The sequence below is a fragment of the Tachyglossus aculeatus genome, chromosome 21 (genome assembly GCF_015852505.1).
Source record: "Tachyglossus aculeatus isolate mTacAcu1 chromosome 21, mTacAcu1.pri, whole genome shotgun sequence".
NCBI lineage: Eukaryota > Metazoa > Chordata > Mammalia > Monotremata > Tachyglossidae > Tachyglossus > Tachyglossus aculeatus.
The window spans coordinates 9,326,527-9,339,258 of record NC_052086.1 but is presented as its reverse complement, the minus strand read 5'-3'; the positions used below and the strand labels follow the sequence as shown (position 1 = coordinate 9,339,258).

The 12,732-nt window shown below is 49.7% G+C and overlaps 2 protein-coding genes across 3 annotated transcripts in view; one reads left to right on the top strand and one right to left on the bottom strand.

The window, feature by feature from the left end:
* The window catches only part of PKD1 (polycystin 1, transient receptor potential channel interacting), a 70,036-nt gene that overhangs the window by 40,963 nt on the left and 16,341 nt on the right, over window positions 1–12,732 (bottom strand).
* SMPD4 (sphingomyelin phosphodiesterase 4) overlaps window positions 11,406–12,732 on the top strand; it is an 86,848-nt gene continuing 85,521 nt past the window's right edge. For both annotated transcript variants that reach the window (XM_038762581.1, XM_038762579.1), the window contains exons 1-2: window positions 11,406–11,444; window positions 12,170–12,267. The gene's annotated coding sequence lies outside the window, so the exon portion shown is untranslated. The remainder of the gene's footprint in view (window positions 11,445–12,169; window positions 12,268–12,732) is intronic.

Here is a 12,732-nt window from a genome sequence, read left to right as displayed (position 1 = left end):
CGTCTCCGAGCCTCAGTTACCTCATCTGGAAAATGGGGATTAAGGGTGTGAGCCCCCCGTGGGACAACCTGATCACCTTGTAACCTCTCCAGCGCTTAGAACAGTGCTTTGCACATAGTACACGCTTAATAAATGCCATTATTATTTTATTACTCTCCAAAGCGCACACTGCACACAGTAGGCGCTCAGCTAATACTATCGACTGGTTGGTTGAGCGGGGGATTTGGGAAGGGGCACGTGGGTGCTCGGAGCAGCGGCGGTGACCGGGTGGGGGGTCGGATGGCGTTCCCAGGCAGCCCAGGGCATCCGGCGGGGCCCACCTCCGGCCGCCCGGTGCCAGAGAAATGTGCTGTGTTGGGAGAAAAGGCATTTTCCTGTAGCCGGTCCAGAGACGTCGATTTTTTTTCTTTTGTTTTTAGAAAGGGCCGTGTATTCATTCATCATCATCATCATCATCAATCGTATTTATTGAGCGCTTACTATGTGCAGAGCACTGTACTAAGCGCTTGGGAAGTACAAATTGGCAACACATAGAGACAGTCCCTACCCAGCAGTGGGCTCACAGTCTAAAAGGGGGAGACAGAGAACATTCATTCATTCAATCGTATTTATTGAGGGCTTACTGTGTGCAGAACACTGTACTGAGCGCTTGGGAAGTACAAGTCGGCAACATATAGAGACGGTCCCTACCCAACAGTGGGCTCACAGTCCTGGAAAGACGATTAGAAAAGCTCTCCTCGGAGGGGGTCCACCCCCGCGACCCCGGCCTGCCGCCCCATGGCCACCCCCCAGCCACTCTCCGGGGAGTAAGCCTAGACTCTAAGCTCATCGTGGGCAGGGAGTGTGTCTGTTTATTGTTCTGTAGTCCTCTCCCGAGCGCCTAATACAGTGCTCTGCACCCGGTGAGTGCTCAATAAGTACGGTTGGGTGAATGAAAGCACCACGTCTTGGGCTCTTGATGTTCTCTCCAAAGAATTTCACAACAGTAGGCACTCAAGCGGTAGTGCTGATTAACTGAGGGATTGGCTGGGGCCCCTCTTTTTCTTGCGGGTGGATGGGAGCTCAGAGAGGGTGAGTAACATGCGCCGGGACACAGAGCGGAGGGAGCCGGAGGGCCCACCTCACCCTCCCCGCATCTTGCTGGGGAAATCCTGGCCTGAGGCGGGGTCTCCCTGGGCCCTTTGGGGGTCTCCACGGGACAGCTGGCACAGTGACCCTCTGTGCTGGTGGATGAGTTGGAGGATGGGCCTGGTAATCACCTGGTGGGCAGCGGATGTGTCTGTTTATTGTTGTACTCCCCGAAGCGCTTAGTACAGTGCTCCACACACATTAAGCGCTCTCTAAATACGACTGAACGAATGAATGAACAACTTAGTGGTCGGGCCTGGGCTGAGCCCAGCCTGGGATGCCAGGCGCGTTCACCCCCCGGCTCTCTCCCCGGTCCCCCGGCGGTGGGAGTGTCTCCGAACCTCCAAGGGAGCCCCCAGCCTGTGGGGTCCCCGAGTCGGCGCTTAGTACAGTGCTCCGCACACAGTAAAGCGCTCGATAAATACCGCTGATTGATCGGAGGGACGGGGAGGGGACGAGGGCGGAGTAGAGCAAACTCGCAGGAACGGGTCTCGGGAGCCCGATGATGATCATCATCATCAATCGTATTTATTGAGCGCTTACTATGTGCAGAGCACGGTACTAAGCACTTGGGAAGTACAAATTGGCAACATATAGAGACAGTCCCTACCCAACAGTGGGCTCACAGTCTAAAAGGGGGAGACAATGATCTAGGCTGTCTCTCGGTCACTCCGTGGTGGGCCGGGGGTCCCAGCCCCCCACCAGGCCTGGTGCCCAGTTATGTGGTACCAGCCGTGTGTATGTGTGTGTCCACACACACACACACACACACACACACACACACACACACACACACACACACACACACACACACACATATGGCTTTCGACTCCTCGGGCTGCTTTCCCCATTACTGTTCTGGGGGATTAGCCAAGGTCCGGGAGGGGGAAGGGGTCCGCCCTCCCCTCTTTCCCTCCTTCCCTCCCCTCGTCCTAACCACCCACCCATCAACCCGTCAACCGCGCTCCCTGAGCACTTACTGTCTCACTTTCCCTGGGTCCCCCCTCCTCCCGGCCCCCGGCCCGCTCCCCTCTCCCCGGCCCCCTCCCCAGGAAGCGGAGCAGAGCCCCAGAGCCCCCAGAGCCCGCTCAGGCCGGGGCGGAAGGGTGACATCACGGGCCTGGCAGGGCTGCTGCCTCCGTCGGCCTGTTTCACATTTTCTGTTCCCGGGAAGGAACGAGAAGGGAGGGGACGGGAGGAGGCCCGTCTCCCCACTGCAGGAAAACAAACGGGCTTCGGCCCCAGGTGACAGGGTGGCCCAGTGGATGGGGCCGGTGGCTGCGAGTTGGGCGACCCGAGGTGTAGGCCCGCTCCTGCCTCCAGCCTGCAGTGACCTCGGGAAAGTCATTCCCGAGGGGGGAGATGATGCCCCCTCTTCCTCTCCTAGGTGAGGACAGAGCCCAGGAGGGGGGTCAGGGCCCGAGAACGGGCATTTCCTGAGTCCCGAGGCTGACCCAGGCCTTCCCTTTTTCCTCCCCTCCTTCCCCTCCCCACTCGGGTCGGAGTGGCAGGCTGGCAGCTCTCCTGTCCGTCCCCCGGCCAGGAACGAGTGAGGTCAAAACGGGCCCCCGGCCCAGCGGGCCTCGGGCACTTCCCCAGGTTTCTGGGCACGCTTCCCCACTGCCTCCCAACTGGGCGGGCTGGGCGGACGCCAGCAGTTGCTCGCCGGCGGTGGGCAGGGAGCGGCCGCCGACCTGGAGTTAACTCGCGGGCCGGGAACCCGGTGGGGGACGGAGACCGTGTCCCGTCCCACCGTCCCGGATCTTTCTCAGCGTTCAGCACAGTGCTCGGGGGAGAGCTCGGCACAGTGCCCAGGAAGAATCTCAGCCCAGTGCTCGGGAGGAATCGCAGCAGTCGATTTATTGAGCGTTTTACTGTGTGCACGGCACTGAACTAAGCACTCGCAAAATTACAATGCAACAGAATTAGCAGACACATTCTCTGCCCGTCATATTCTCACGGTCTAGAGGGGAAGGTGGCCCTCCGGAAATCCCAGGACAGTCCTCGGGGGGGGGAATCTTGAGGAGCAGTGTGACCTAGTGGAAAGAGCGTGGTTCTGGGATTTAAAGGACCTGCGGTGTGACCTTGGGCGACTCACTTCCCTCGGCCTCAGTTTCCTCCTCTGTAAAACGGGGATTCGATCCCTCTTCTCCCTCTTACTTAGACTGTGGGCCCCATGTGGGGCGGGAACCATGTCCAGCCTGATTACACTGTACCTACCTCAGTGCTTAGATCAGCGCCGGACATATAATAAGCACTTAACAAATACCACAGTCATCACCATCTCGGATGCTCCGGGGAAGGGTTGGGGTCCCCTCCCAATCTAGAACTGTGTGACAGCTAACCCAAACAATATCCCCAACGGTTTCCCCTGCTGCTTGGGGAATCCCCGGGGTCTCTCACGCTCTCCCGGCCGTCCCCAACTCAGAGCTCCAAGCTGCGGCCTCCCAGCCGGGACCAGCGGAGGATGGAGCCATTGCGGTCCTCCCCAGGCCAGGGCCCCAAATGTCCATTTGTGAGATTATGTGTGGATTATTGAGCATCGTGTATTTCCGCTTACGGTTCTTGGGCAACGGGGATGCACGGCGTTTGGGGCTCTGGGGAATCAGGGAGGTTGCACGTGTACGTGCATAATCACGTGTGGGCTTATTTGGACATCTAAGCAGCAGGGCCTCGTGGAGAGAGGCCAGGGCTAGGAATCAGAAGGTCACGGGTTTTAATCCTGGCTCGCTGCTTGTCTGCTGTGTGACCTTAGGCAAGTCATTTCACTCTCTGGGCCTCAGTGACCTCATCTGGAAAACGGGGATGACGACCGTGAGCCCTGTGTGGGACACAGACTGTGTCCAGCCCAATTACCCTGTATCTACCCCAGCGCTCAGAACGTGGCCTGGCACACAGTAAGCCCTTAACAAATACCGCAATTATTATCTATTTGCAACGCTTCTGTGGATCGGAGTGCCAGTGGGCATGTATGTTGGCGTTCGGGTGAATCGGTGGGGGGTGTGCGTTTCCGTGAATCGGGGGGCACGTATGTGTGTATGTGCTGTGACTCCTCGGGCTAAGAGTGGCCTTCCGGACGGCGGCCAGCGTGCGGGGCGGGGCGGTTGGCGGTGGGATCCCCCCCAGGAAACATCTGCACATTCCAGACACATGTGGTAACGGAGAGAGCGAGCGAGCGAGTCCCCAGCGCGGGCGGGTGGACGGGCGGGCGGCAGTGGAAAAGTCACGTCTTCGAAAATATTATTCCGGGGGAGGGAGGCGGCTGCCAGTCCCTCACACAGACCGCTCCCGGCGCGTTATGTAACTATGTAACGGTCCGGGCCGGGGCCAGCAGCCGGAGGAGGAGGGAAAAGCGAGGAAAGGAGGGATTAGGAGGCAGGAGAGGAGCGAGGTTAGGAGGAGGAGGAGGAAGGAGAGGGCAGGGCGGTGGGCTTAGAAGAGACTGGGAGAGGAATGGCTCGGGACCCTATTGCCCATTCTCGCCCTCACGTTCAAGTCTCACATGTCTCTTGAGGCCTTCCGCTCTCTCTCCTTCGGCGGATGCCAATCTGCCCGCCACATAGGGCTCCCAGTCTTCATCTCCATTTTACAGATGAGGCCCAGAGAAGTGACGTGACTTGCCCAAGGTCACCCGGCAGACAAGGGCGGGGTTGAAATAATAATAATAGTAAAGATAATGGTATTTGTTAAGCGCCTACTACGTGCCAAGCACTGGGGGAGATACAGGGTGATCGGGTTGTCCCACATGGGGCTCCCAGTCTTAATCCCCATTTTACAGATGAGGGAATTGAGGCCCAGAGAAGTGAAGTGATCTGCCCAAGGTCACCCAGCCAAGGGCGGGGTTGGGATAATATAGTAATAATAATGGTATTTGTTAAGCGCCTACTACGTGCCAAGCACTCGGGGAGATACAAGGTGATCAGGTTGTCCCACATGGGGCTCCCAGTCTTCATCCCCATTTAACAGATGAGGGAACTGAGGCCCAGAGAAGTGAAGTGATCTGCCCAAGGTCACCCGGCAGACAAGGGCGGGGTCGGGATAATAATAATAGTAATAATGGCTTTTGTTCAGCGCCTACTACGTGCCAAGCACTCGGGGAGATACAAGGTGATCGGGTTGTCCCACATGGGGCTCCCAGTCTTCATCCCCATTTTACAGATAAGGGAACTGAGGCCCAGAGAAGTGAAGTGATCTGCCCAAGGTCACCCGGCAGACAAGGGCGGGGTCGGGATAATAATAATAGTAATAATAATGGCATTTGTTAAGGGCCTACTATGTGCCAAGCACTGGGGTAGATACAGGGTGATCGGGTTGTCCCACATGGGGCTCCCAGTCTTCATCCCCATTTTACAGATGAGGGAACTGAGGCCCAGAGAAGTGAAGTGATCTGCCCAAGGTCACCCGGCAGACAAGGGCAGGGTTGGGATAATTATAATAGTAATAATAATGGTATTTGTTAAGCGCCTACTACATGCCAAGCACTGGGGGAGATACAAGGTGATCGGGTTGTCCCACATGGGGCTCCCAGTCTTCATCCCCATTTTACAGATGAGGGAACTGAGGCCCAGAGAAGTGAAGCGGCTTGCCCAAGATCACACACATCCGCCAAACTAGCCCTCCGCCTCCCTTCAAAGCCCTACTGAGAGCTCCCCTCCTCCAGGAGGCCTGCCCAGACTGAGCCCCGTTTTTCCTCTCCTCCTCCCCTCCCCACCACCCCGGCTCCCTCCCTCTGCCCCTTCCCCTCCCCACGGTACTTGTGTATAGTTCTACGTATTTATTACTTTATTTTATTAAAGACGTGTATATAGCTATAATTCTATTTACTTTGATGGCACTGACACCTGTCTACGTGTTTTGTTTTGTGGCCTGCCTCCCCCCGTCTAGACTGTGAGCCCATTGCTGGGTAGGGACTGTCTCTATCTGTCGCCGATTTATACTTTCCAAACGCTTAGTCCACTGCTCTGCACACAGTGAGCGCTCAATAAGTACGACTGAATGAACGAATGAATCACGCAGCAGACAAGCGGCGGGCCTGGGATTAAAACCCACGTCCTCTGACTCCCAAGCCCGGGCTCTTAATGATAATGGTGGCATTTGTTAAGCGCTTACTATGTGCAAAGCACTGTTCTAAGCGCTGGGGAGGATACAAGGTGATCAGGTTGTCCCACGGTGGGGCTCAGTCTTAACCCCCATTTTACTGATGCGGTAACTGAGGCCCAGAGAAGTGAAGTGACTGGCCCAAGGTCACCCAGCTGACAATTGGCAGAGCCGGAACTTGAACCCATGACCTCTGACTCCAAAGCCCGGGCTCTTTCCATTGAGCCACGCTGCTCCTGCCACTTGTCCTACCCAAGTGCTTAGTCCAATGCTCTGCACACAGTAAGCGCTCAATAAATACGACTGAATGAATGAAGCAGCGTGGTTCAGTGTTAAGAGCCCGGGCTTGGGAGCCAGAGGTTGTGGGTTCTAATCCTGGCTCCGCCACTTGTCAGCTGGGTGACTTTGGGCAAGTCGCTTCACTTCTTTGGGCCTCAGTGACCTCATCTGTCAAATGGGGATTAAAACCGTGAGCCCCATGTGGGACAACCTGATTAGAGAAGCGGCGTGGCTCAGTGGAAAGAGCCCGGGCTTGGCAGTCAGAAGTCATGAGTTCAAATCCCGGCTCCGCCGCTTGTCAGCTGTGTGACTTTGGGTAAGTCGCTTAACTTCTCTATGCCTCAGTTACCTCATCTGTAAAATGGGGATTAAGATTGTGAGCCCCACATGGGATGACCTGATCACCTTGTATCCTCCTCAGAGCTTAGAACAGTGCTTTGCACATAGTAAGCGCTTAACAAATACTAAAATTATTATTATAATTACCTCATATCCCCCCCAGCACTTAGAACAGTGCTTTGCACATAGTAAGCACTTAACAAGTACTAAAATTATTATTATTACCTCATATCCCCTCCAGCGCTCAGAACAGTGCTTTGCACATAGTAAGTGCTTAACAAATACCAAAATTATTATTATTATTACCTTGTATACCCCCAGGCACTTAGAACAGTGTTTTGCACATAGTAAGTGCTTACCAAATGCCAAAAATATTATTATTATTACCTTGTATCCCCCCCCAGCGCTTAGAACAGTACTTTGCACATAGTAAGTGCTTCACAAATACCAAAATGATTATTATTATTACCTTGTATCCCCCCCAGGTGCTTAGAACAGTACTTTGCACATAGTAAGTGCTTAACAAATACCAAAATTATTATTATTACCTTGTATCCCCCCCAGCGCTTAGAACAGTACTTTACACATAGTAAGTGCTTAACAAATACCAAAATTATTATTATTATTTCCTTGTATCCCCCCAGGCACTTAGAACAGTGCTTTGCACATAGTAAGCACTTAACAAATACCAAAATAATAATTATTATTACCTTGTATCCCACCAGCGCTTAGAACAGTGCTTTGCACATAGCGCTTAACAAAAACCAAAAATATTATTATTATTACCTTGTACCCTCCCAGCGCTTAGAACAGTGCTTTTAGCATAGTAAGCGCTTAACAAATATCAAAATTATTATTATTACTACCTTGTATACCCCCAGGCACTTAGAACAGTGCTTTGCACATAGTAAGCGCTTAACAAATACCTAAATTATTATTATTATTACCTTGTATCCCCCCAGGCAGTTAGAACAGTGCTTTGAACATAGTAAGCGCTTAACAAATATTAAAATAATAATTATTATTACCTTGTATCCCCCCAGCGCTTAGAACAGTGCTTTACACATAGTAAGCGCTTAAAAACCAAAAATATTATTACTATTACCTTGTACCCCCCCCAGCGCTTAGAACAGTGCTTTGAACATAGTAAGCGCTTAACAAATACCAAAATTATTATTATTATTACCTTGTATACCTCCAGGCACTTAGAACAGTACTTTTCACATAGTAAGCACTTAACAAATACCAAAATTATTATTATTATTACCTTGTATCCCCCCAGCGCTTAGAACAGTGCTTTGCACATAGTAAGCACTTAACAAATACCCAAATTATTATTACTATTACCTTATATCCCCCCCAGCGATTAGAACAGTACTTTGCACATAGTAAGCGCTTAACAAATACCAAAATTATTATTATTATTACATTGTATCCCCCCAGGCACTTAGAACAGTGCTTTGCACATAGTAAGCGCTTAACAAATACCAAAATTATTATTATTATTACCTTGTATTCCCCCAGCGCTTAGAACAGTGCTTTGCACATAGTAAGCGCTTAACAAATACAAAAAATATTATTATTATTATTACCTTGTATCCCCCCCACGCTTAGAACAGTGCTTTGCACATAGTAAGCGCTTAACAAATACCCAAATTATTATTATTATTACCTTGTATCCCCCCAGCGCTTAGAACAGTGCTTTGCACATAGTAAGTGCTTAACAAATACCAAAATTATTATTTTTATTACCTTGTATCCCCCCAGCGCTTAGAACAGCGCTTGGCACATAGTAAGCGCTTAACAAATACCCAAATAATAATTATTATTACCTTGTATTCCCCCCAGGGCTTAGAACAGTGCTTTGCACATAGTAAGCGCTTAACAACTACCAAAAATATTACTATTATTACCGTGTATCCCCCCAGCGCTTAGAACAGTGCTTTGCACATAGTAAGTGCTTAACAAATACCAAAATTATTATTATTACGTTGTATCCCCCCAGCGCTTAGAACAGTGCTTTGCACATAGTAAGCGCTTAACAAATACCCAAATTATTATTATTATTACCTTGTATCCCCTCAAGGCACTTAGAGCAGTGCTTTGCACATAGTAAGCGCTTAACAAATACCCAAATTATTATTATTATTACCTTGTATCCCCCAGCGCTTAGAACAGTGCTTTGCACATAGTAAGTGCTTAACAAATATCAAAATTATTATTATTATTACCTTGTATCCCCCCAGCACTTAGAACAGTACTTTGCACATAGTAAGCGCTTAACAAATACCCAAATAAATATTATTATTACCTTGTATTCCCCCCAGGGCTTAGAACAGTGCTTTGCACATAGTAAGCGCTTAACAAATACCAAAAATATTACTATTATTACCGTGTATTCCCCCAGCGCTTAGAACAGTGCTTTGCATATAGTAAGCGCTTAACAACTACCAAAAATATTACTATTATTACCGTGTATCCCCCCAGCGCTTAGAACAGCGCTTTGCACATAGTAAGTGCTTAACAAATACCAAAATTATTATTATTATTACGTTGTATCCCCCCAGCGCTTAGAACAGTGCTTTGCACATAGTAAGCGCTTAACAAATACCAAAATTATTATTATTACCTTGTATTCCCCCCAGCGCTTAGGACAGTGCTTTGCACATAGTAAGCGCTTAACAAATACCCAAATTATCATTATTATTACCTTGTATCCCCACAAGGCGCTTAGAACAGTGCTTTGCCCATAGTTAAGCGCTTAACAAATACCGAACTTATTATTATTATTACCTTGTATCCCCCCAGCGCTTAGAACAGTACTTTGCACATAGTAAGCGCTTAACAAATACCAAAATTAATATTATTATTACCTTGTATCCCCCCAGCGCTTAGAACGGTACTTTGCACATAGTAAGTGCTTAACAAATACCAAAATTATTATTATTACCTTGTATCCCCCCAGCGCTTAGAACAGCGCTTTGCACATAGTAACTGCTTAACAAATACCCAAATTATCATTATTATTATCACCTTGTATCCCCTCCAGCGCTTAGAATAGCGCTTTGCACATAGTAAGTGCTTAACAAATACCAAAATGATTATTATTATTACCTTGTATCTCCCCAGGTGCTTAGAACAGTGCTTTGCACATAGTAAGCGCTTTACAAATACCAAAAATATTATTATTACCTTGTATTCCCCCCAGCGCTTAGGACAGTGCTTTGCACATAGTAAGTGCTTAACAAATACCCAAATTATCATTATTATTACCTTGTATCCCCCCAAGGCGCTTAGAACAGTGCTTTGCCCATAGTAAGCACTTAACAAATACCAAAATTATTATTATTATTACCTTGTATCCCCCCAGCACTTAGAACAGTGCTTTGCATATAGTAACTGCTTAACAAATACCCAAATTAATATTATTATTACTTTGTATCCCCCCCAGCGCTTAGAACGGTACTTTGCACATAGTAAGCGCTTAACAAATACCGAAATTATTATTATTACCTTGTATCACCCCAGCGCTTAGAACAGCGCTTTGCACATAGTAACTGCTTAACAAATACCCAAATTATCATTATTATTATCACCTTGTATCCCCTCCAGCGCTTAGAACAGCGCTTTGCACATAGTAAGTGCTTAACAAATACCAAAATGATTATTATTATTACCTTGTATCTCCCCAGGCGCTTAGAACAGTGCTTTGCACATAGTAAGCGCTTTACAAATACCAAAAATATTATTATTACCTTGTATCCCCCCCAGCGCTTAGAACAGTGCTTTGCACATCATAATAAGCCCTTAACAAATACCAAAATTATTATTATTGTTACCTTGTATCCCCCCCAGGGCTTAGAACAGTACTTTGCACATAGTAACCGCTTAACAAATACCAAAATTATTATTATTGTTACCTTGTATCCCCCCAGGCGCTTAGAACAGTGCTTTGCACATAGTAAGCGCTTAACAAATACCAAAATTATTATTATTATTTCCTTGTATCCCCCCAAGGCGCTTAGAACAGTGCTTGGCACATAGTAAGTGCTTAACAAATACAAAATTATTATTACCTTGTATCCCCCAGCAGTTAGAACAGTGCTTTGCACATAGTAAGCGCTTAAAAAATTCCATCATCATCATTATTATTATTATTATTATTATGAATGAATGAGTAAACGACGGGATTCGAACCCAGTTCCTTCCGCCTGTCCGGCCCGGCTCTAACCACTGGGTGGCGCTGCCCCGTCCCCAGAGGCGGCTGCACGTGGCTGAGTCGCGGGGTCCCGCGTCACGTGACCGCTTTTTCCCGCCCTCCGCGGACGGCCAATCAGCGCGGGCAGGGGGCGGGACCAGGCCGCGTTGATGGACAGCTCGGGGTGTGGGCGCGCAGGCGCAGAAAGGGCAGGGGTGCCTGCGCGGGGGGCGCGCATGCGCGGAGAGGCCCGTGGAGCTGGGCCTGGGCCTTGGCCAGACCATTGCTCAATGGAGAGGGAGTTGGGCCAGAAATGAAAGTTCCCCCCCACCCCCATCCCCTGGTCCTCCCCCCAATCCAGTCCACCCCACTCCCTCCCTCTCTCCTGCTGGCCAGGCGCTCAGTAAGTAGCACTGCCCCTTCCCTCCCCACCCTGCAGCCCACCCTGACCTTGGCAAGCCACTTAACATCTCTGTGCCTCAGTTACCTTAGCTGTAAATAATAATAATAATGTGCCAAGCACCGTTCTAAGCACAGTGGTACATACCGTTGTCCGCCAGCGGACTTGGCATGACTGACTCCATCTTGTGCATACCAACAGTAGCCCTCCATTTTGTGCAGACCGAAAGCACTCCAGTGTGTGCAAAGCTACATTAACCAAAGTGGCTTCTCTCTGTCCGGAATGTCCCCATTATCTCCTGATAGCATCCCGTTAACGGGGATTTTGACATTAACCAAACCACGGCAAACAAAGGGCTGTAATTTAACTCAGGATCTAGGAAAGTCAAGGTTTCACGTGCGGCACGTACGCGGGAATCCTATGTGTAGCTCGTATCTGGAACCAAATAAAAGAGGAAGAAGCGGTTGGGAACGGGGCTCCTTGCCACTCGTACCTCTCTCAGGAGGTAAGCGGGCGCTTAGAACAGTGCTTAGCACGTAGTAAGCACTTAATAAATGCTATCATTATTGTTATTAACGGGTAGGTAGCCAACCTCCCTACCTTTCCTGCTCTATCTGAGCTCATGTCTCCGAGTCTTTTTTCCTATCTGCGTCACCACCTTGGGTTCTCGAACCCTGCGGCCGATTTACACCGGTTAACCTATTTTGCACCCCACTTTTCTATAACAGTAACTTATTTTGGCGACCACGAAGAACCCTCGTGCTGTGATCTGGATAGGAACGACCTCCGTGGGTGAGAACGGTAGACTCCCGTGATGCGTCAGACCGTAAGTAAGGATCCGCTTTTAGGGTCCGAGTCTCCCTTTCTCTCTTTCTGGATTTTTAATTCGGAGCACCCGTTGAGGTTCCGGGTTAGCGGTTTCTTCTTCCTCCAGTTTACACGGTGGTGGATGGTTTCTGAGGGTCACCTGCCTGTAACTAAAGGAATGTCTAAAAGACAACTTGTAGGGTGTCAAGAGGACTAAGTTCCGGGACCAACAGGGTTATTATTTCTGGCCCGAGGGAGGGTCTTTTGATCCTCAAACTCTTCGCAAACTCCGGGAGGTTTTATCTTGTTCCTGGTCTGATGAATTGTGCTGTTGGTATTGCTGGGCTGAAGTTAGTAAGGATCAGACCTGATAGGCACCTCAGTTCCTATCCCCCCTGCTTATTTACCTCCGGTACCGCTTCTAGCCCCCGTTCGTGAGAACTACCAGCAGATCCCAGGGGTAGACGGGAACATCATAGTAGCT